Below are 24,733 nucleotides of genomic sequence, written 5' to 3'. Positions count from 1 at the left end.
AACAAGATTCTACCAATCAGAATCCGGTGAAGGGGCAGACACACACATACACCCACACCAACCCCCCCCCCCCCACACATATATACAACATGGTCACATATATACCATACACACTCCCTTCCACATACACATCCCACACATACCATACACACATACGCTGCACACTGCCTCCCTCACACAACACATATACACATACCACGCGCACACATCCCTTCCACACACACCACACATCCAGACACCCTCCACACATCCAGCACATGCATACATACAGTGTCCCCCCCCACACACATGTGCACACACACATATACATTCCACACATAGAGTAAGCTAGTTCAAGAAGGCAAAGTCAGCGTGAAAGATTATGAGGACCTATGCTAAAGGTCATGGAGCTGGAGGGAAGGCAAATAACAGTCATAAGTTACAATTGTACTCTGTGTATAATCACATTCAATAACAGTTACCCAAGCTCACCTGCAGAGAAATAAAACAATGGACATTGTGAGTCTATGAGTAAGAATTGTCCAAACAAGGATATGGGTGGTGTTCTTGGACCAGGAAGTGGGACTATCTCCTTGGTATTAAGTAATCATAACTACTAGCAGCACTGAATGTGATTGCCAATCCAAGAGTTTCTTTTGGTGGGCAAGGCCTCCCTTTCTCAGATCTACCCTGAATTCACCCACCTGTCTGCCAGGTTTACCCTGTTTTTACCCTGTGTTTACCCACAAGAAAAAGGGAGGGCTGGGATGGGGCTGTCATTCATAAGTTCTTGGACTAGGGATGAGTCAATAAAAATAATCACAGCTACTTTTTAAAGTTTATTTATTATTTTGAGAGAGAGAGAGAGAGAGAGAGAGAGAGAGAGAGAGAGAGAGGCAGAGAGAAAGGGAGAGAGAAAATTCCAATCTGGCTCCACACACAACGCAGAGCCCGATGTGGGACTTGATCTCACAAACCATGAGACCATGACCTGGGTTGACATCAAAAGTCAGATGCTTAACTGACTGAGCTACCCAGGTACCCTAATAGTCATAGCTATTTTAACAGCTATGATAGCACATGGGATTGTGACAAGAAAAGGTGCAGCACCCAAGGGAGACTCTGAGTAACTCTGAGTAACCAGGGAAGGAATGTTTCCCTGAAAATTGTTTTATATCAGAGCTGAAAATAATTTTAGAGGATGAAGTGCTCAGAAAGTTACAGGAAAACGTGGCCTGCCTCAAGCTGATGAGAGGAGGATTGGGACTGTTCAGGTTGGGGAGCTGTGGGAATGGCTGGAACAAGGACAGTACACAGACAAGATTGGTCATATCTATGCAGGATGACCATCTCATGGGTCACAGTGACAAAAGGCTACATTTGGCCTTCATCATTTTCTCCCCAACTGCTAGTAGGGGGCCTGTATATAATAAAGGAAATACCTGCAGGGATGTAGCCTGAAACCAAGTCCTCTTTGACTCGCAGCTTTCGAGGGGGGCAGTTGGCACGGAGCTGGGAGAGACGATGTTCACTGTTAATCCTTATGCCACTTGCACGCTGGCATTTATCCCTCTATCCTCCAAATCCAAGGGGAAAAGTCATCTTCCTCCACAATTAGTTCCACTCAATCTTGTGGCTTCCATGCCACAGGCTATGCTGAATGTCTTGAGGGGCCTTCTCTGTAGATCTGCCTGGCCGCATCCCCGAGTTTTCAGCAGTGACTGAGTCAAGATTCAAACTCAAGTCTGTTGACTCAGACCTTTCTACTTTTTCCCTTGGGCCAGCACCTTCCCTGGAGCGAGGAAAGAGGATGGATTTTGGGCCACACTCATCCCAGATTTGATAGAAAATGTGGCTCCCCTCTGGAAGGCAGTATGGGGGTTCCTCAAAAAGTTAAAAATAGAACCACCTTACAATCCAGAAATTGCACTACTGGGTGTTTACCCAAGGAATACAAAAGTACTAGTTAGAAGGGATATATGCATCCCGATGTTTACAGCAGCATTATCTACGATAGCCAGATTATGGATATAGCCCAAATGTCCATCGACTGATGAGTGGATAAAGAAGACGTGGTTTATATGTGCACAACGGAATATTACACAGCCATAAAAAGAATGAAACCTTGCCGTTTGCAACAACATGGATGGAGCGTATTATGCTAAGTGAAATAAGTCAATTAGAGAAAGAAAAATGCCCCATGATTTCATTCATATGTGGAATTTAAGAAAGAAAACAAATGAACAAAGGGGAAAAAAGAGAGGAAAACCAAGAAACACGCTCTTACTTACGGAGAAAAAATTGACGGTTACCAGAGGGGTGGTGGGTGGGGGAATGGGTAAAATAGAAAGTGGGGATTAAGGAGTGTGCTTGTGGTGATGAGCACCGAGTGATGCAGGGAAGTGATGAATCACTAAATTGCACCCCTGAAACTAATATGACGCTGTATGTTAATGAACTGGAATTTGACTAAAAACTTAAAAAATTAAAAAAAAAAAAGAAAAGAAAACGAGCCTTCACACACTCTGACCATCAACCCACCTTCTTTTGTCTTTGGACCCCGAAGGTCTTCTCTCAACATTTCAGCTAAATCCTAACAAGACTGGGGCCGTGGGTTGTTTCGAGAGACTCTAGGGGCATTTTCTCCTGCCACAACTCCAGTTTGGAGCTCAGCAATTCTATTTCTGGCGACTGCGTCCCACAATTACTTGTCTTGTCATACCCTGAAACATTGGCAGGTGCATAAAAAAGGAGCTGATTTACAACACACCCCATTCTTTTTTTTTTTTTCTTTCCATCCTTGGCATTCTCTTCATAACCCCTCCTTGAAATAGTTATTTTTATTTTATTTTATTTTTTTAGTGGTTTGTAGTCTTTGTTTTAGGTTTGTGTTTGTTTTTGCTTTCCATCTTCAAAGGAGAATTGGCAGTCAGGGCTCTCTGGTTACTTCCTGATAGAATGTCCACAATCCAGGAGATATTCTTGTTCTTTTATTCTGGAAGCAGAAGCTCCCGGGGCTTTGTGTTCTCCACAAGGGTGGTAGGTCATGCTTAATGGCCCAGGACCATTGGCAATCCACAGGGGGGCAGAGCCCTCCCTGCAAGCTCTGTGCAAGCAAAGCACTCACTTCACCGGTGTCCCCATTACCCTCTGATTCAGTTACCTAAAATTAACCTATTAACAGTCCCTGGAGCAACAGTTTGGTTTCCTTCTTCAGGGCCAGTCACCATCAGTGGGAGAGAATGGGACAGCTGAGTGCCTGTCCACAGTGTCCTGGTGCCCAGGGTCTTCCAGATGCGCCAAGCCTTCCTTTCCACCTGGAAGCTGGACCTCAGTCTACTTGCACCCCCTGTCCCCTGCAGAGAAACACACAGGGTGGGATTCTGGCTCCAGCTTCTCCCTAGGGTGTGGGGGGTTTCCTTCAGCCTCAACAAAGGGATCCTTCTGCAGAATTCCCCAGACAGTGTTAGGGAGTGTCCTCTTTTAGAAGAAAAATGTGCTAGTTTTCTGACATGTTCCAGCCACACAACTTTTTCCCTCTGGTGTCCATCTGCCTCGATAGAGATCCTTTCACAGAGCTGTGAAAAATCCTGCCATTATGGATTAACCATGAATCTCAAGTAGGCACTGATGAAGACAACAAAGAAGGGAGTTTTGCATCTTCTGTTGGAGACAATTGTAGAGGAGGGGGCCAGGAGGGAGGAGATAAGCAGATGGGCACACTGATGTTTGCTCCCTGGGCTTTTGCACCAGACAGCAGATACGCTGGAAAACAGAGAGGGCTACTGAGGAAGGGGACAAGGGGTTGCTTGCACCCTGCTCCCTGCTTAAGGGGCAGTTGCCATGCAAAGTGGGGTCAGCCGGAGAAGGATCCCATAGGATTCTCTGTTCAACCTTGGGCTCCTGTTTGTGGGGGATGCTGAGTTGACAGCCGGTAGGCCCACCATAGGGTTCATCATGATGAACAGTTACTGCATATCAGAGACTGGGGCTCCTGGCACAGGTGAGGAGTGTGAGGTACCATCATGGGGCTGTTCGGAGGTCAGCTGATTCTGCAGAGAGGGAAAGCTGGGCCCAACTGAGGTAAGGAATGATAGACTTCCGCATGTAGCTGGTTCCTAGCACTGGGTCAACTAACTGTTTCACACAGTAGAATTTTTGTTTGGCACCTGCGTGTAGGCTCTAGAACTCATCGCCTTCCCTCCACTGCTATGAGACTATGTGATTCCTCTCCACATCCATCCAGAAACTATATTGGAGAGAAGTCCGGGAGGGATGGTGGAAGTAAGAGAGATTGGGCAGTTACCCTCAGAAGGCATCATTACTCTGAGGAAGGCTGACACTCTGGAGTGAAAAAGTTGGGCACATTCTGACTGATGCACCAGGACTGTAACTTACAGGACCTTCTATGCTTTACATAGTACCAATTTATGTTGTCTGTTTTCTCAAACATTCTGCGAAAACAGCAAAGGACAAACCCCAAACTGCCAATTGTTAAGAACTTTCCAGAATCTCCTCTTGACTGATTCCCTCTTTGGTGTCTTTCTCCCCACCAATATTTCCTAGAGGAGGAAGAAATATTGTCTCAGAGTTCACCTTCAGGACTCTGGTGGAGCCAGACATACCAGGGGGCTGTGTGCTTGGGGCATGAACAGCGTGCTCATTTGTTCATTCATTTGGTGAAAGCCTCCTGCTTCCTCCCTCCGAGAGCAAAACATGAGGGCCATAGAGTGGCCTTTTCTCTCTCTCTCTCTCTCTCTCTCTCTCTCTCTCTCTCTCTCTCAAATCATCTGCTCACGTAACAGATGTGATAACCAGAACCAAGCAAGGCCTGTGGCTCCAGATCAGGCTGACTGCCTGATGCCTATCTTGGTCTCTTCCTCTGTTCCGGGGGGCCTGGCGTGTGGGGAGGGCAGGGAACATGTCTGAAGCTGCTGAGATGAGCCTTGGTTGCTGCTCTGGAAATACGAAGAAAAGGGACACAGACGTGGTGGCTTCTGACCCCCTGACTTCCCAAATTCACACGAGGATGTGCAATTTATTTATTTCCTTAATTATTAGGATCGGTTTCCCCACACAGTACGTGCTAGTGACATAAAGATAGATGAGACTCATTCCCTGTTTTCAAGATGCTTGCAATCGAGTGTGGAGAACGATAATTGCAATATCTTAGTGACCCAATGATAGACATTACAGGGCTAAAAGGAGGAAATGATCGGTTCTAGAGAAGGAGAACTTAATATATTAATATAAAAACTTAGGTAGGTGGTTGGGTGGCCAGGGGACAGAGATGGGATTGAGTCCTCCGTCATAATATTTATTTCCTTTGGCATTTAAAATCGGAAAATTTTTAATGCATAAAAACATAATAACTTCCCACAGCACTGAGACACTGTGACAATTTTATATTCATATACATGCTCAGAAGAATACACTTATAATTCCAAAAGAGAGACATGCTGAACTTACTGAGCAAACTAGAGGGAAAATAGTTTCTTGGGTTATTTTTTAAGACCACTTGGCATTGAGTGCTATTCATGCCAAATATTAAGAAGCTGGACAAAATAAGAATGCAATGAGAAACTTCAAATTTTTTGCCTCTGACCAACAATACCTTTTTGATATCGGTTATGTCTTACTTATCCAAAAATTATTTTTGTGATTTTAAAAGTGGGTGAGGAAACGATGTAAAAAATAGCTGCTCCTTACTGAGGACTGACCTCTGTGTTAAGTGCTCATTCCAAGAACAGGAAGCATTTGAAGAGAGACTTGAGAAGGAGCAGAAATGTTTCTGATGCTGACAGCAGGGGAGACGGCGGCATGGCAGCCCAGTGGTGCGTGTCAGCCCTTGTTGTCTTGTCTGCAGGGATGAGTGGGGAAGCACCTGGCAGGTCTGCGAGGGGGAAAGGACTGAAGACTTTCTGTTAATTGCATTATGGGGAGGAGGTCTCCAAGCGTGAGGAGGGTGCACCAAGAATCAGGTACACCAAAACCAATCCCCATGGCCAGCGGTCAGTGCAAAGCCAGGCTCTTAACCCTGAGGTCGGGTAGTCTTAAAGCCAGTTTGTCTTAAATCATTTCCTAATCCCAGGGCAGTACAGTTCAGGGAAGTTCAACAGGAAGTGAGCCAGGAGTAATATAGAAGCCAGCAAATGCAACCTGCACAAAACAGCTTTACTCAGCCCCTGCCATTTAGGAGACGAGCATCCCGAGGGAGAAGGGGAATGGCATCTCAGTAAGGACTCGTGGTCAGTGTGATCAGACAGGGTTCTAGACAGGAAGAGGTGGCGGTAGTGAGGGAGGAGCTGGGCCACATGAAGAGCTTCAAGCATGAGGAACTTGAATTGTTCTTTTGGCAGTAGACAATAGGAGCCTGACAGATTTTGAGCAGGGAGCCCACATGATCAAGTTTCTGCTTTAGAAACAAAGCAAAAATCCTGGAATTATGATATCAGAGCTGGAAGGGTATCAGTCATCACTGAATCCTAGTGCTCTCCTTGTATAACAAGCAACTTGCTAACATAATCAAACCCTTTATTTAAAAGCAAAAACAAAACAAAGCCAAACAATACAGCCACAAAACCCTTCCTGTTACTTGACTGTGGGTCAACATCCTATTTCTAATAGGCACATCTTAATTATTGGCAGCTTGGCTATTTGATTCTATCTCTGTAGCAGGCCTGAGTCTTTACCATGAAAGAATCCCTCTAGAATGGTAATCTGGTGTCCCATTTTTCCTTTATCCCTTAGGCTGGACTGACCCAGGGCAAAAATGTGATATTGGTGACATTTATCTTTTACTCTTCCTACAAGACAATATGAATTAAATAATGTTATTTAATTATAAGAGAAATTTTTAATAAAAACAAATTAAAAAATGTATACATAGAGTGCAAATGACTTAGACTTAACAGGTAACTGATCTACTTCTTAAACTAAAATATTTTCCCAGATAAGACCTAGAGGAGTTACATGACTTACCTGAACCCACACAATTAACTGGAGGCAGAGCTAAGACTAGAGAACATAGTTCCCAATGTCCTTTCTGTTTTATTGTTACTTCTTTACTTTGGTATTGATTAGAGACTATTCCTGTTAGCCCTTGCTGCCTAGTAACTATCCAGAACTTAGTGACTTAAAACAATAATTGATTCTCTTTCATTGTTCTGTGGTTGAGTGGGTGGTTGTAATCACCTGCTGGCTGGAGTTGTATTTATCTGAAGTCTCAACTGGGCAAGACATCCAAGATGGCTCCCTTGCCTGTCTGAGAGCTAATGCTGGGATTATTGGCTGGAGCTCTTAAACATAGACTCTTCATGTGGCCTATGTGCCTCATAGCATGGCAAATGAGACTTCCAAGAGACCTACATGTAAGCTGTGATGTTCTTTATGACCTAATCTTGACATCCCAGCAATTCCTTTCTGCCATGTTTGTTGGTCAAGCAAATCACCAAGAGCAGCCCATATCTAAGGGGAAGGTAATCAGAGCCCACTTCTCAGTGGGAATGAATCAAAGGAATCGTGGTTACCTTTAATCTGCCATAGGGAAAGTAGAGAGAATGGGGTAAGCGGTGATTATACTGAACAACAGAATTTGAGAACCACTGCAGCAAGAACATAGGACAACACAGACATGAATTGAACTAAGTCAGCAGAAGACTTGTGTCATAGTTTTAGGCACCAAGTGTACAGGAACCCAGTCTCTGTCTTTTAGAACTCATATTCTAATAGAACACAGACATTAAGCAGATAAGCGTTCAGATTTTCAGTGTTATAACAGAATTACAGAAGTGCCTACTGATTCTTGAATGTATCCACCCATCCATCCACCCACTCATCCATCCACCCACCCATCCTTTATGGAGATCCTAGGGGTAAGATCACTTAGTTCACTGACTTTATATTCTAAGAGAGAAGAATCATTGCATTTGGTCTCAATGATACCAAAAAATTGAGATGGGGAAATGGAGTGAGGGATTGGGCAGGAAGGGAGTTGCATTTTAGGTAGAGTGATTAGGGAAATTCCTTAAGAGTACAGGAGAAAGAAACTGATACCTGAAGGATGATAAGGACTCAACCAGGTAGAGATCTGGCAAAGATCTATTTTTCCTGTATAAATAAAGGTCCTGAGACATGAATGGTCTTGGAGTGTTCAAGGAACAGAAGGAAGGGCAGTGTGGCTGGAGCTCTGTGACTGGGGAATAGGAAGTGGAGATGTGAGGTCAGAGAGGGCCTGCCTCAGTGCTGGAGTGCACAGGGTTCTCCCTGGGAGTCACTGCTCCTCACAGAGCAGGTGGTGTGTGAGCTGAGTCTTGAAGGATATAAACTGCACTTGGGTCAGGTGGGTTTATGAAGATTTGGGGGGGTCATGGGAAGCTCGGGTTGGAGGCAAGAAAGGATAATAATAAAGGTTATGAATGTTTATTTATCCCTAATTACGTTCCATGCCGAGTGCTGCAGGCTTTATCCTGTTTAAACCTTATAATCTCTTTTTGTTAAATAGGTCCTGTTATCCTAATTTTACAGAAGAGTAAATGAAGGTCAGTTGTCAGATTTGGGGGCTTGTTGACTTTGAGGTACTCATAGGAAACATTTAAGTGGAGATATCTATCTATCTGTATCTATATCTATATCTACATCTATATCTATATATCTACATCATCTATCTCTATTATCTCTATCTATCTATCTATCTATCTATCATCTATCAACAAACCATTGGAATCACACCTTGCTCATATCAGGCACTGGGTAAATCAGTGTTGAATAAAATAGGGGTGACATACAGATTTGGAAGTGAAAACCTTCAATGTGTGCTACTGACTTTGAGAGTGTAGATGAGTGCCTGTTTTGCAGCATCATGGGCACTGGGACGGGTTGCTGACTTGCCAACTAAAATCTGCTTTACTTTCCAATACTTTCTATGACCACTGTGGTGGCTGTGTGTCCTTTCTGGTCAATAAGTCTCTGAACCTCATTCCTGTGTTTAGGTAGAGCTTTTGTTGCCTTAATGAGCAGAACCTACCTCCCACCCAAGAAGGGACAAGGCTCCTTTGAGCTAGTGTGCGGTCACATGACCCACACTTTGAGAATCAGATGCACCTGCCTGAGCTTTGAAACAGAAGCTGGGCCACACAGCATCTATTTTGGAGGTGTCATTAGAGGAACTGGATGTGGTGACCTGAGGCTACAGGGACAGAAGTTCCAGGCAGGATTTAGTAACCAGGGTTAGAGTCCTTGTGGTGCGAGGTACGTATCTGAGCCCAGTAGTGTCCCTCTGGTCTGAGTTCTCTCATTTTGGCTTAATTTTGTATATATTTGGTTTCTTAAAAAATTGCCCTGTTCATTTACATAATTATATTTATTGTGTGGAGTTGAACATGGTCCTCTCTTAAAATTATTTAGTCTCCACTGTGTCTATGTTTACATATCCTTTGGTATTCCTTTTTTTTTTTTTTTACATTCATAAAGGGATGCATTTTATTGAAAGATACTTATCAAATATCACTTTATATGAACAATTAAGAATGAAAAATAAGAATTTTGTGAAACTTAGATGTAAGAAAATGTGACACATCTGTGTGTTTTTTCTCTGAGTGGTTTCATTATTGTTTTTACACATGAATGTTTTTTAAATTATTGTTTTTTAAAAAATGTCTTCTTATATCTTACTAGATAATTCAGATTTTTTGTAGTGAGCCCATATTTCCTTTGCACTCAGAAAAAAACAAGATGTTATATGAAGAAAAAATTGATCGCATAGCAATGAAAAGTTACTCTAAAAGTTATATTTAGGCAAATGTTTTATATAAATATGACAAGTAACAGATACCTATATGAATCTTTTAACATTTTTCCAATAAAAAATATTTTTAAATTTTAGACAGAAGGAGAGTGAGCATGATCTGGGGAGAGGAGCAGAGGGAGGGAGGGAGGGAGGGAGGGAGAGAGAGAGAGAGAGAGAGAGAGAGAGAGAGAGAGAATCTCAAGCAGGCTTCACACTCAGTGCAGAGTGGGAGGTGGGGCTCGATCCCATGACCCTGGGATCGTGACCTGTGCTGCAATCAAGAGTTGGACACTCAACCGACCGAGCCACCCAGGAGCCCCTGAAAAAAAAATTTTTTTAATGATGCCAGTTTCCCCACTGCTTTCCTTGGCCAAAGGCCATAGTTTTGGTATGAGGTATCCTTAATTGTTATTCACTTTCAATTTTGTTTCTATGTTTAACTCTGGATTTATTTGAACGTGCAAGTGCTTAAAGTTGTTGGATCTTCTTTTGTTATTAATTTCTGGTTTTATTACATTGTGGCTAGAGAAAGGAGTCTGAAGGATTTTAGTTTTAAAAAATACATTAAGCGTTTTTTTTGGGGGGGGGCGGCTAGAATATGATAAAAGTTTGCCAGTGTTCCAAAGATATAGAATGTAATATGTACTATCTGTTGGGATGTAGTAAAACACACCTGTATACACACAGAAGCACATTGTCATGCGTATATATTTATATATCTAGTCTGATGGTTAGCTGTATTAGCCAAGTCCTGGAGTCATTTCAGTGCAAGTTTGTTGAGGCAGACTTATCCATTTCACTCTCTGCTTTGCTTCTAGTATCTAACACGATCTCCTTCATACAGGACTTAAGCATCTTGAATGAATTAGAACAATTCTTTTTTTTTTTTTTTTTTTTTTTTTTTAGGTAGTGTCATATTTGTAATGATTAAAAACTCCTCTAGGAATTTGATTTTTTAAAGCTTCTAAATAAATTATATTAAAATACTATTAGTTTTAAATATCATCTGTTAACCCTGAAATGTTATGAACTAATATAGTTTCTCATACTTGGTAGCAGTTATAAAACCTTGGCAATTTAGAAGACCATGGTCAGAACATGGATAGATGCACAGAAGATGTCCTCATCAGAGTTTTATACTGTATACAATGAAATCGGATACATATGAATTAAAACAATTCTTACAGCTTTTCTTTCTGTCCGAGGCATCATTGTCAAAGTGGTGCCAAACTCGTCTGTTTTGGTCATGTAGTTTTGTTAAATTTGTCTATTTAAAATATATTCAAGTAAGTTATTTTGAAGCATTTGGGTACCTAAAGATTTGTGATGCTTATATTGGCATTCATTTCAAGAGTATTTATTAAATGCTTGTTATGTCCTAGGCACTGTGCTAAGTAGTAGGAATACAATGGCAAATGAAGAAAAATCTAAGCTTTCTGCATTTCATGATTCATACATGTATACTTATGGAAACCAATAACGAAGTAAATAAATAAATAAATAAATAAATAAATATTAATTTAAAAGAATGCTGTTTGCTCTATGAAGGAAGCAAAAGAGCACATGTTAAAGACGGTGAGGAGAGAGCGATTATTGACGGGATGGTTGGGAAGTTGTCCTCCCTGTGGAGGGGACGTTGAATCTGAGGCCAAAGGACAAGGAGAGTGAACCCCATGAAAGCTGAGGGATGGTCCTCCAGGCAAGGGAAAAGTATCTTCTATTAATATGAAATCGCTTCTCTTTCGTGTGTTTCAGCTGAGTTCAGTATTGATGCTTCCTTTTTTTTTTTTTTGATACTTACATGGTACACATAGTAATCCACACAATCATACAACCCATATAATTAGCTATCAATATGCTTTTTAAAAGTTTATTATTTTAGAGAGAGAGAGAGAGGGAGGGAGAGAGCACAGGGAGGGTCAGAGAGAGAGGGAAAGAGAGAATCCCGAGTAGGCTCCTTGTCAGTGCAGAACCTGATGCAGGGCTTGATCCCACTAACTGGGAGATCATGATCTGAGCAAAATCAAGAGTTGGACACTTAACCAACCGAGCCACCCAAGGCCCCCAGGTATCAATATTTTTATAGCACTTTTGTTGGTCTTATAAACAAAATAATCTTGGATTCTCCCACAACCCCCCCTCCCCACAACCCACCTATACTTTTTCAGAAAGTTTTTTAAAAATTTATTTATTTAGAGAGAGACAGAGACAGCACAAGCAGGGGTGTGGCACAGAGAGAGGGAGAGAGAATCCCAAGCAGGCTCTGCCCTGACAGCACAGCATGTGACATGGGGCTGGAACTCATAAACCATGAGATCATGACCTGAGCCAACACCAAGAGTTGCCCAAGAGTTAACAGACTGAGCCACCCAGGTGCTCCTAATCTCTTTCTATTTTAATAATCTGATTCCTGACATTTTCCTAGATGCTTTTTGCTCCTCTAGTTTTCAACACTGCTTAACTTTTCTGGCAAGTTTTATATTGCGGCATTACTTATTTCTTGTCCTTGTATGGCTCTGTTAGCAGCCTAGTTTTTGTGTTAATCCACATAATTATCTTTGAATTTCTCTGAGGATACTGACTGGAATCATTCCTCCTCCCAGCTTTATTGAGATATAACTGACAATGAAAAATTATGTATTTTGAAGGTGTACAACATGTTTTTTAAATTCATTTTCATTATTTATTTATTTCAAGTAAACTCCATGCCCAGTGCGGAGTGCAACATGGGGATTGAACTCGTGTCCCTGAGATCAAGATCTGGGTTGAGATCAAGAGTCGAATGCTTAAACGACCGAGCCACCCAGGCATCCCCAACATGGTTTGATGTATGTATACATTGTGAAATGATGACCACAACTGAGCCAATTAACATACCTTTCCCCTCACATAGCATAGCTCCCTTTTTCTTTTGTTTTTTAGTGAGAACAATTAAGATGTACTCACAGCAAATTTCTGGTGTTCAAAAAAGTATTACTAATTAATGCCACCACACTGTACATTAGATTCCCTAGAGCTTGTCCATCTTCCATAACTTAAACTTTGTACACTTTCACCAACATTTCTAAATTCTGTGTTTCTTGCAATACCTCTGTTGCCTCAAGGGCAAATTATTCTCCTGGTCCAGCTTGTTGTATCTAATTCACGCAGTTGGTTTTCCTCAAGTTTGGGGTGAACATTTAGCATTCACACTTATAAAGAAAGTTCTAGATTGGACACGGATTGTACATTAGTGTACCAGTCAGGATGGTCACAGTTCAGTTTCCCCTGCCAAGTTCTCCATCCTGTTCCCTACCCAACGTCATTCTTCTCTGGCAGGAAGGTGATGTTCAGGAGTAGGCGCATGAGCTGCCCCTGACCCCCACCCAGCCCCGCTCCTGCCTTTGGGGCAATACTGAAGGTATTGGCCTGGGGTGAGAGTGCATTAGGAAATGTTAATACTACCCCAGATAGCTGGTTCTTTACCTTTTAACCATAAGGGCAGAGAGACGTTCCCAGGCTACTGTCATGCTGTTTTGCTTGGCCCAGTGCCTTTCTGGGACCCTTCTTTGGTACTTCCCTCTTGACCCAGAGTGAGAAATTCCCTGGAGTTTTTGGTCCCTGTTTCATGCTTTTAAAACATTTGTTATTCTTTTCATACTTTTGCATAATTTTTATATTTTTTCAGTTATTTCAATGGGATTTGGGGAGGGAACAGATAAATATGTGGTCTAATTTGTTATCCAGGTCAGAGATCTACGTAGAGAATTTATTGACTGGCAATATAGCAACACACACTGATTTACACTGCTAACTTTTTCAATTTGCTGGCCACAACAGGAGGGCTAAGGAAGAGATTCCTGAGTAGGAATTAAAAAATCAATGAGACTTAATGTAGGTTTAAGATTTTGCTGGGTTTTAATCAATCTGTCACAGGGGGTGTTTCAGGGTTCCTATTCAAATACACTCATAAGAAAGTTCTTTTCCATACTCAGCACCAAGTCAAGTCTGCCTCTTCACGGTTGATGTTTCCTCCCGGCTAATGTTTAATCCAGGATTGCGAGGGCTGGTGAAGGTGGTGGGGGCCCATCACTTCCAGGGGAGCCGCCGAGCAGGCAGACAAGGATCAGAGTGAAGAGTTCTGTGGAAATACAACAGGGGGAGAAGCAAATTAGGAAAGTGTCAGTGTTTGTGACAAAGGCAGAAAAGCTCAGGGCTCATTTGAGGAATGAAATCTCATGTGACTGGAACAGAAAGGAGTGTTGGGGCCATGCCACTGAGCAAGGTGAGTGGGTGGATCCAAGTATTGAAGAGCCTTACTTGCTGAAATAGTTGGGTTGCATTTAACAGGCAAAGGGGAATCAATCACATAAAGCTCTTAGGAGGGCAACGGTGTGATGGGAGAGGTGTATCAGGTGCCAGGGTATGCCATGAAGGACAGACACTGACTGTTTGGCACAAATATGGGAATGCACTTCAGGGTCAAGGACAGTGTTGGTGGGCAGCACTACTCAAATTCACTGGCGGGAGGGATCCTATTATCGGGGGTCTCCGCATGAGAGCAGAGCAGTGCTGGGCTTAGGCGGAGAGAAGACTCCGGGGCAAGATGGGCTCCAGCTGGGAAGAGCCTGGTCAGGATCCCCACAAAAGGAGCTTGCCTGTGCGCACGAGGATGTATGCTGGACGAGGGGAGCACTCCATTGGAGAGCCAGGAACACCACTGGGAAGGTGGTCAGTGCTGACAGGGAGCATCAGAGCTCTGGCACCATGGTGATTCAGGGCCCAGCATGATGGCGATGGATGAGTTCTCTGGGATCACAGGTGGAGTTGGTGAGGATGGAGAAGAGAGGAAGAGGAGCATACTTATGGGAAAAGATTCTGACTTGAGTTGGGAACATGTGGAATTTGAGGTACCTGTGGAGCCCCCCATTACTGATGTTCAGTAGGCAAGTGGGAGCATCCAATTAAGCACTGGGAATGGGGCTCTGGATCCTTGAAGAGAAGTCAGGAATTGGGTCCTTACCTGAGAGATGGTTATGGTGGTGATGGGAATTGGTGGGATTGCTCAGGTTGAAGCAAAGAAAGCAAGCCAAGGAAAATCAGGGTCAAGGCGGGTACAGTAAGGATCTACTGCATTCTTGAAGTATTTCTTTATCTATAAGGGGCATTTTTATTTCATGTGCAGTGAGAATTCCAGCATTTTATTATTAGTAGTGTTTAAAATGAGTGACTCAGAGGGAATTCTGGCTCAACATGAGAGCTGCTAAATGGGCAAGTCTTGTTGCCTGCCTTTCTGAATTGCTTGTGGTACAATTGGGCCATTCACTCTGTTCCGGGCTCTCTGTGTTTCCTCCTTTCCGGATTAGACCTGTTTGCTAGGGAAAACAATCCATTTCTCAGGGCTTCGGTTTTATGTACTGTTGATCTATTACTTTATTTCCCTAACCTCTTTCCCACAGCAAATCGTTTTTATTACCTGGAACCAGAAACAACTTACAGGATACCAAAGCACAAGTTAAGGAAAATCATCTGTGATTCCAGTGGGAGAAGTGGGGAGAAAACAGTCCACCTACTTGCCTGGAAGAGCGTGTGGTCTAAACAGCTATTTGACTCTGTATCCAGTCTTCAACTAGTTGTATTGACCCTATGTTTTTTAATACACTCTAAATCTCTTTACCATATTGACAATTGAGGAACACAGTTCTTCTCCTTGGTTCCATGCATCTGAAGGCCATGGGTAGACAAGTGTGTAAGTGCCAATGGAAAATAGCTTTTCTGGAATATCAGGTTTGGTCCTCAGAGATTAAGAGCACTCCATGTGGTGAGCAGTAAATCTGGATTCTGCTGTGTTTAATTAAGGTAATTTTCCTTCTTAACTCCAGATGTGGAGATGAGATTCAATTTTATTGTATTTAAAAGAAAGTGTCCTTCCAAGCATGCGTGTCATAGGCATGGAATGCAACCACACATTGACTTCCTTCTGCTCGAGGAAGAAGTTCTAGTCTCATCTTCTGCTCCTGTGTTTTTCTATCGCCTGAGTATGATTTGTGAGGTGATGGAGTCCCACTGCATGGATTCCAGAAGGCAAAAGAAGAGCAGAAAAGGGCAAGAAGATGAGCCAGTGGAGGGGAGAGGTTGTTACATGATGTTTCTTTCCAGATAGAGTATCAGTGGGTAAAGACTGATCACCCAGGAAGACTGAGGTTCCATGCTTCTCCCCTCTTTTTGCCAGTTAATCAATAAATATCAGGAGAATCACGTAGGATCTTTTATCAGTCCCTGAAAAGACTCTCTGAAAGCAGAAATATCATGACCAAGTGAACATTGAAAATTCTAGGACAAAAGAGAGCTAATAGCCATGTTAAACATCTCTGAATTTCCACCACAGTTTTCTTGTCATGAGGTTGCCCGATCTATGCTGGACTACCTCCAGATAAAGGAAATGCATTGTCTCAAAGAAAAGCCCATTCCATCTCTGGAGAACTCAGGCTGTTGCAAGTGTCTTGCTTCTATTATTGTGAAAAGTTTCTTTTCTCTGAGTCTTTTCCACTTTGTTCTCTTAGAGGAACACAAAGCAAGCAGAATGTTCCTTATCATCTCTTAGGCTACAGGCATCCAAAGTGATAAATACACGTCTTTGTCCTTAAGAACATCATAACTGAATGGAGAGAGGGAGAAAAACCACCCCCTCCTCAAGGTTAGGGTCACATCTTATTCCTCTGTACTTTTAGTGCCTGGAAGAGCAGGTGGCATAAAGTAGGCAGTGATATTTTTGATCTATCTGTGAAATATCAAAAATATATTTTTGATCTGGTATTTAATAATGTGAATACCTATTTGATGATCGGAGAAAAGCAATGTAGATCTGGTACCCAGAACAACTGAATTGCTTTTCTCTGGTTATTATGTCCCATGTCAAACTCTGGGACTCCCTGTGTCACTTTAGGTGGCAACTAGACTTTTAGCTCCTGCTTCCTGCTCTCCTACCTGGCTTCCACTATCCAAGCTTTGCAAGGCATCAGCACTCCATTCTGAGTGGCCATGTCTACACGTGTATCTGCCTAGTGTCTACCTAAGGATCCCATCCCCTATGGCCTGATTGCAGTTAGCCTGGCTTAGAGGCTCTAGGGAACATTTGAGTGCATGAACACCTGTGTAAGGCATCCTGCCACTATGGAGTTAGCATTTTTTGGATGCTTGCAGTATACTTCTACTGGAAATGGGAAGCGGTTTCTACTCTGTGTGAAGTCAGTCTGACTAGGGAGATAATACAGCTATGCAAGGAATCCCAAGACAGTTTTGGTGACAGAGGAGTGGTGCAAATTGGCCCAGGGGCAGAAAGGGAGAGTAATGTGCAGTGTTAGTGCGCTGTCCAAGGGTCCTTGACACGGTTAGAAGCATTTCACACCAGATGGGCTAGCTGAGAAGACCACTGGCACATTGCTTCACTGAGCAGTGCGTGTCAGAGACCCATTATTTTGTCAAGGAATGTGCGAGTTCCTGTTGGAGGATTCATTCATTTGTTCATATAGTTGCTAATAGGAAGTCAACTGTGTGTCCTGTTCTAGATGGGGCTGCTCCAGTGCCCAAGGAGTTTTAGATCCCTGCTTTCTGATGAGGTGAGATCGAGAGGAACGAAACACATAAATTCAATCATTTTAGTTAGGCCTTGGAGACCATAAAGTAGGATTACAGGATAGGCAAAACAGGCTGGTTGGGGAAAGCCTCACGGAAGAGGCGACACCTGAGCTCAGACTGAATGACAGCAATGACCAGTACAGCCTGAGGTCATTTAGGCAGGGATCATGAACTGGATGTGATGATGGACTCAACCAGGGAGGAGACAAAGCATGGCAGTCTCTAAATCGTCCCTGTTTGTGACCTTTTCTTGTTACTTAAGGAGTCCAGTGGCAATTCTTTATTGATGAGCTTCTAGTTAGGATGACCAGACTTAGCAAACAAAAATTCAAGACACCCAGTTAGGTTTGAATCACAGATAAACAACAATTTTTAAGTAATTTTTTAGTATAAGTATGTCCTGGAGAAAAGAAAATATTAAAATTCTCTGTTGTGGAAGCAAATACAAAAATAGATAGAAGAGAGGAAAGAGAATGGTCACCAGACACCATCCTAGTTAGAAAGAGGTAACTAGGTAGAAACTTCTGGGTTGGTTGGCCTCTCTTCAGCTTTTCAGAGACAAGTCTATCCCATGGCTAGTGTTGGACTCAGCTCAAAGTACAGACAGGTGATTATGTGGGGGAGAGTGTGGATGGACCAAGCCTGGTCCTTTCTCCTTCCAAGACCCACTATAGAAATAAATGATGGGGGAATCTCACTCTTCACCCTGGACCCTAGAACGAGCATGGCCAGAAACGGTGTATCAGAACAGCTGTTCAGAGCCAGGACTCAGGGCCAGCCTGAGCTGGGTACCAGCTGGGGTGCCTTGGGCAAATTATTGAACGAGGATAACAATCCCTTGATCCATCTGAGGCAGATAAGAGAAGGTTAAAGCCCCTAAGGATGTTGTGAGGATTAAATGAATTAATGTAGAGAGAAAGGCATTGGTTAAATTCCTGGCCCACAGTAACTACTTTAAAAAAAATTTTTTTTTTTTTAATTTCTAAGAAAATATTGTATCTGTTTGCTTCTTCAGTCAGTCTGTATTGCAGATGACTTAAGATCAGGCAGCAAATTTGAGGTGGAGCCATGGTTATCAAAACGGCTGCCCAGACCACAAAGCTGATTTATCTCAATCATAACAGCAGCAAATTCCTGTTATTGTAATGAATCACAGCATGCATACACACAGATGCAGGGGGCTGGGTCGTGCAGCCCGAGTAACGAAAAGCAGACACTTGCAATACCCTAACGATGTGTGTAGCAACTGAACCTGTAGCCTGGTTACACAAAACAGGCCCTAATGAAATCCAGTTTTTTTATGGAATATTTTCCCGACATGATAAGGTATTGCATATGGTTCTTTCCCCCTTGTACAGCAGTTCCTTCCAAAGCAAACAGTTTAGAGATTTTAACTGAGGTTGGAAAACTACAACTTGCCTCGGTATAAGAATGTCAGAGCCATCTGCTAGAAAATCGCAGCTCTGCAATATAAAACACGAAGAGCTGTGTTGCTCAAAATAATTTAATCATAAAATACCATTTCCTGGATCTGAAGAGAAACATTTCTACTTGGCCACTAGAGCTTTCCGGAGAAAGTCACTATATATCTGCAAAGGGGTAATAGTCATTTTGAATTTCAAAGAGGAAACAGAGGAGGGATTTTGGAAAGCAGACTTTGAAGGGATCATCATTTCAATTCTTTGCAGATGATTTTGAAAGTTTTTGTTAACACGACGTTGACAGAAACAGAAACACAGCCATCCGTTTGGAGGAAAAGAATCAAAATGTACTGTTTGTATTTTATTTTGAACACATGTAATAAATAAGGACTTTTCTGTACCACAAGAACAAAATCCCAAAGCACCAATGTGATGGGGGAGAGTCAAGAGTCAGATAAGGTGGGGCGGCTGGGTGGTTAGGTCGGTTCAGTGTCTGACTTTGACTTGGGTCATGATCTCGCGGTTCATGAGTTTGAGCCCTGCGTTGGGTTCTGTGTTGACAGCTCAGAGCTTGAAGCCTGCTTTGAATTCTGTGTCTCCCTCTCTCTCTGCCCTTCCCCCACTCATGCTCTGTCTCTCTATGTCTCTCAAAAAATAAATAAACATTAAAAAAACTTAATATTAAAAGAGTCAGATAAGGTGGCACATGCAGCATTGTGTTCGAGTGATGAAGACCATGTTTTGGAGACTTTTCTCTGGAAGGAATCTTTATACATACATATACATATATTTTATATATAATATATATATATATATATTTACCCAACAGAATTTTTAAAAAATATTTATTTTTGAAACAGAGAGATAGGGGAGGGGCAGAGAGAGAGGGAGACACAGAATCTGAAGTGGGCTCCAGGCTCTGAGCTGTCAGCACAGAGCCCGACACGCGGCTTGAACCCATGAGCTGTGAGATCGTGACCTGAGCTGAAGTCAGATGCTCAACCGACTGAGCCATTCAGGTGCCCCCCACAACAGATTTTTTTTTTCAGAATGATTGTCTAGTTAGTTCTGGAAAATAGGTTCTGATACTACTCCATTCATTGGATATAAGTTTGATCTTACCTTATTTTAATATTAATTGACAATTATTTTCTTAGTTTTTTTTTTTGCACAAAATGGTGCTTAGTGAACACACAGGACTTTCAACATGACATATTGCCGTATTTGAAAAAAACAAGTTTATGCCATATATATGCCTAGACTTTAATAGTTATGAACTTAAATGCAAACATTGTGCTCTTTTAGGCTTAGAGCCACACACATATTAATAAAATCAGTTGTATGCATTAGTCAATAATGGGCATATATTTTTTGAAAGGGGTCTCATTTCAAAATTCAAAAAAGCTTCAACATTGTCTTAGGTATTTATTCACCTAAAGAGGGATAATCTGGGTAAGCAAATGTAACCATCACTTTCATTCCAGCCCCCTCCTTCCCCTTGCCCCCCTCTTCCCCCCCCCTTCATTTCCCTCAGGGTCCACACATGCCCTTTTACAGATGCTCGCTCACAATCCAGCACACTGTTACATGCTCCTCACTTTCATGCTTTTGGAAAAACTCTGCACAGTTTTGAGGATGTTTTATATGATTTTCAGCAAATATTTTATATGATTTTTTCTCTAATTATTGACTTCATAAAGCAACATGTGTTTAGACCTCATTAATCTTACTATAATCCGGCTGGTGCCTGGTTAAATAACTTGTCCAGTAGGGGCACCTGGGTGGCTCAGTCGGTTAAGCATCCGACTTCGGCTCAGGTCATGATCTCACAGTTTATGAGTTTGAGCCCCACCTCAGGCTCTGTGCTGACAGCTCTGAGCCTGGAGCCTGCTTTGGATTCTGTGTCTCCCTCTCTCTGACCCTCCCCTGTTCATGCTTTGTCTTTCTCTGTCTCAAAAATAAATAAATATTTTAAAAAATTAAAAAAAAAAAACTTGTCCGGTAGACACAGATTGAGGATTATTTCTACATTGTAACCATTTATACAGTGCTTTAGGATTTTCCAAATGCTTTCGCGTAGATAATCCTGTTTCATCTTATGTGAACTCCTGCTTGTGCATATCCTTATTTATACCAATAAGGAAAACAAGGAATAGAGAAATTGGATAGTGTAACCTCCAGCAACTCTGCTTCTGATCCTGTTCATTTGGCTGTCGTGTTGGACCAGCGATCCTCAGCCCAGACTACCCATAAGAATCACCTGGAGTTTAAAATGTCCCAGTGCCCAGGCTACACGCCAGACCAAATAAATCACAATTTCTGGGGGGTGGGACCAGGAACGGTATGTGTCAGACCTCTCCAGTGATTACAGTGTGCAGCCCAGGTTGAGAACTGGGTCTCTGGATCTCTGCCTCCTTTCCGCAAATATTCACTGAACTGTTAGTGCAGTCTTGATTATTACTCTGTTCCAAGTAGGGAATGCATCCTGAGGACCAGGGCTCAGAACGGCATCCAAGATTTTATTGACAGGTGTTCTTTCTGGCTATCACCTTCCATGTCTTCTTTGGTTTGCCTTTCACTGTAATGCCAGATTTTCTAAGTGTCATTCTTTTTAAAAAAAATTTTTTTTAAACGTTTATTTATTTTTGAGAAGAGAGAGGCAGAGCATGAGCGGGGGAGGAGAGAGAAAGAGGGAGACACAGAATCTGAAGCAGGCTCCAGACTCTGAGCTGTCAGCACAGAGTCCGACACAGGGCTCGAACTCACAGACCGCGAGATCATGACCTGAGTTGAAGACGGATGCTTGACCGACTGAGCCACCCAGGCGCCCCTCTAAGTGTCATTCTTTTTAAAAAAAATTTTTTTTTTAATGTTTATTTATTTTTGAGACAGAGAGAGACAGAGCATGAACAGGGGAGGGGCAGAGAGAGAGGGAGACAGAATCAGAAGCAGGCTCCAGGCTCTGAGCCATCAGCCCAGAGCCCGACGCGGGGCTCGAACTCACGGACCGTGAGATCGTGACCTGAGCTGAAGTCGGACGCTTTACCGACTGAGCCACCCAGGCGCCCCTCTAAGTGTCATTCTTAAAAGGAAGGAGGGTGGGGTGGGGGCGGGAATCTCTAGTCCCATCATGAAAGTCAACATCAGTGTTTCCGGTGACAAATCAATGCCTTATGTTTCTGGAAATATTGCAGCATTCCATTCAGATTTGAATCTGGATAAGCCAAAGCATTTTCTCAAAATTCACCCTTGGGATCAGCTCACAGACTCACTCACTCGGCTTATTGTTGCTGTTCCTTAATCTATTTTACACGCGTCATTGGCTTTATCAGATGGTCTGCTGCTCTTCTGCTCCATGGATTTTTTTTAAGTTTATTTTTATTTATTTTGAGAGAGAGATAGAGAGCAAGAGGTGATGGGGCAGAGAGAGAGGGAGACAGAATCCCAAGCAGGCTCTGTGCGGTTAGCTCAGAGCCCGATGCAATGAGAGGCTCGAACTGTCGTGACCTGGGCTGAAGTCAAGAGTCAGATGCTTAACCAACTGAGCCACCCAGGTGCCCCTGTCCATGGATTTGCTCCTTCAGGGCCCAGGAGCTTTAGGTCTTTAGGCTGTGGTTTGCATGGATGTATGAGGCTGATCTTCTCTCCACTCTAGCTGGCCTTTAACTGCACGCAAAATACCTTTGCTCTTAGAACAAACAGGAGACTTGGGCAACTCCCTCCCACACAGACTCACTCTCCTCAGGTAAGATGCTAAGGAAGCATACTGGACAGTGTATCTCTCAGTTTGTAGGTTCTCAACTAGTGGTAAATCTCCCTCGATGGCTGGTAACCCATGAGTTCAGCCCTACAGTAATCTAAGGCTGGAGAACACAAATTTTCTGGAAAAGTTCAAGAATACATCTTAGGGAATCTGGCTCTTCTTTCATGCCCTGGATCATACAAGGGAACATTTCCATTGTGAACTAGAACTTGAGTATTGACCAATGGGTATATTTTCTAAAACTATGCCAGTGTGTTCACTGAGCAGATTAAGATTCTGAGACAATAGAGGTGATATGACTGAAGAAAACTATTTTATGATTTTCTTAGTCTTAGGCACAAAATGGTATACAGTGAATGAGTAGGTTTATAATAGGTGACTCATACATAGTAGCAAAAATAAACACTTGTTTTGTTCTTAGATCCATTCCAGTTTTCTAGTTGCTGTGGAATTATACGCAAGTGTTTAGTGTGTGGGATAAAAAGAAGACCAAGCCATAAGAATAGAGCCAGCACCAGAATTCAAGCCTCTGGCTATTACTTAAAGTTCCAAGTTATGCACTAATAATTTTCATATGGCACCTGAGAAAACTATCTGTGCTTAACACTGTCCACAAGGCAACCTCTTTATGATTTTTTACTTTTGATAAATACCTACAAGAGGAAATGCTGGGTCAGAGAGCATTAATGAGGTTTTTGCTACATACAAATAGGAAATGTGAACCAATTTTCAGGCCCACCAGCAGTCAAGGGAAGGACGATCTCCGTGAGCTATTGTCCATGTTCAGACTATCTGATGTTTTTTAATACGATAATTTTATGAATACCGTGTAGACATTGATGTGCTTTTTAAATATGCACTAATTTAACTACAAATGAACCTGGACTCTTGTTTGCCCTAATACAGATTAATCATCTTTATATCCTTCTATCCTTTTTCCTTCAAAATTTCCACTCATATCTTTTGTCCATTTGGGCAGAGTATTCTATTTTTTCTGATAGATTTATAAGATATTTTAAATTTAATGATAATGCTTAGCTTTTTATGACATATACTTTGCAAATATTTTTCCAATTCATTACATGCATTTAAATGCTTTATTAACAATTTTTAACATACATATTTTCTTGAATTTTATATGGTTTTATATTTTAATCATTTTCCTTTTGGTTTCTGTAGAATATTCCTGATGAAACCCTCACTGTTTTGGAAGCGCTTACATTTTTCTAAGTTGGCAAATTCATCTCCTATAAAGAGAGGCTTTTTAAAGGAAAATCTTGACCATTTCCATTTGAGCATAATGTTGCTTTTGGATTAAAAAATTCTATTCATCTACTCATCATTACTTATTCTCAAACATAACTTTATTATGGAAAATATTAAACATACACAGAAGTAGAACAGATAGTATAATGAAATCTCATTTAGTCATCTCCCAGGTTCGATAATTATTAGCATTCAGCTATTTTATTTCATCTATCCCTTATTTTTTTCTTATCTTTGAAGCAAATTTTAGATATGTCATTTTACCCACAAATGCTTCCATAGATGTCTCTAACAGAAAATGATTTTTTAAAAACACAGTATTATATTATTTTCACATCTAGTACAACAATCATTAATATTTTAATAAGCATTCATATAAAAATTTACATCAAACTACCTTACAGATGCTTTGTTGAATTCGAGGATGCAGAGAGGATCCCCACATTGTACTTAGGTGATGTGTTTCTTAGATCCCTTTCCTAAACTGCAACAGTTCTCCCTCTCTTTTTCATGCATCTGTTTGTGGAAGAAACTGGGTCATGGGTCATGTCCTGTAGAGTGTATTATGTTCTGAATTTAGCTGACTGCCCTCCCATTGAACAAGTTTTTTATCTTCCATGTTTCCTGCAAACTGGTGCTTATATCCAAGGCTCAATTAAAGCTTGTTTTTTTTTTTTTTTTTTTTTTTTTTTGGCAAGAATACTTTTTTTTTGGCAAGAATATGAATGCTATGCACTTCCTATTGCATCATATTGGGAAGCAATCATGTCTTTTAATGTCACTTTTAATGGTATTAAGATTGATTGGTGAGTTCAAGTGTTGTGGACCTAGGAGTCACCAATTTGTCTGCATTTCTATTGATAATTTGCTCCAGGATTCAGAGCTGGTGTTGGGTATCAT

At 41.9% G+C, this 24,733-nt stretch overlaps 2 long non-coding RNA genes across 3 annotated transcripts; one reads left to right on the top strand and one right to left on the bottom strand.

Annotated features, from left to right (window-relative positions):
* Window positions 1–6,132: 6,132 nt before the first annotated feature.
* LOC109492914 lies at window positions 6,133–7,093 on the bottom strand. Of its 2 annotated transcripts, none has more exons than XR_006587118.1 (2): window positions 6,961–7,093; window positions 6,133–6,391 (listed from the first exon to the last, which is right to left on the bottom strand). It is a non-coding gene; the product is annotated as an uncharacterized LOC109492914 (long non-coding RNA). The 2 variants fall into 2 exon arrangements; XR_006587119.1 differs by having other exon boundaries at window positions 6,133–6,394; window positions 6,961–7,092.
* Window positions 7,094–12,538: 5,445 nt separating this feature from the next.
* On the top strand, window positions 12,539–15,433 carry LOC123380837. The gene is made up of 2 exons (XR_006587120.1): window positions 12,539–12,594; window positions 15,205–15,433. It is a non-coding gene; the product is annotated as an uncharacterized LOC123380837 (long non-coding RNA).
* The last annotated feature ends 9,300 nt before the right edge of the window (window positions 15,434–24,733 follow it).

Source organism: Felis catus, chromosome D2 (assembly GCF_018350175.1).
Source record: "Felis catus isolate Fca126 chromosome D2, F.catus_Fca126_mat1.0, whole genome shotgun sequence".
In the NCBI taxonomy this organism is placed as follows: domain Eukaryota; kingdom Metazoa; phylum Chordata; class Mammalia; order Carnivora; family Felidae; genus Felis; species Felis catus.
This window is presented reverse-complemented; position numbering and strand designations above follow the sequence as displayed.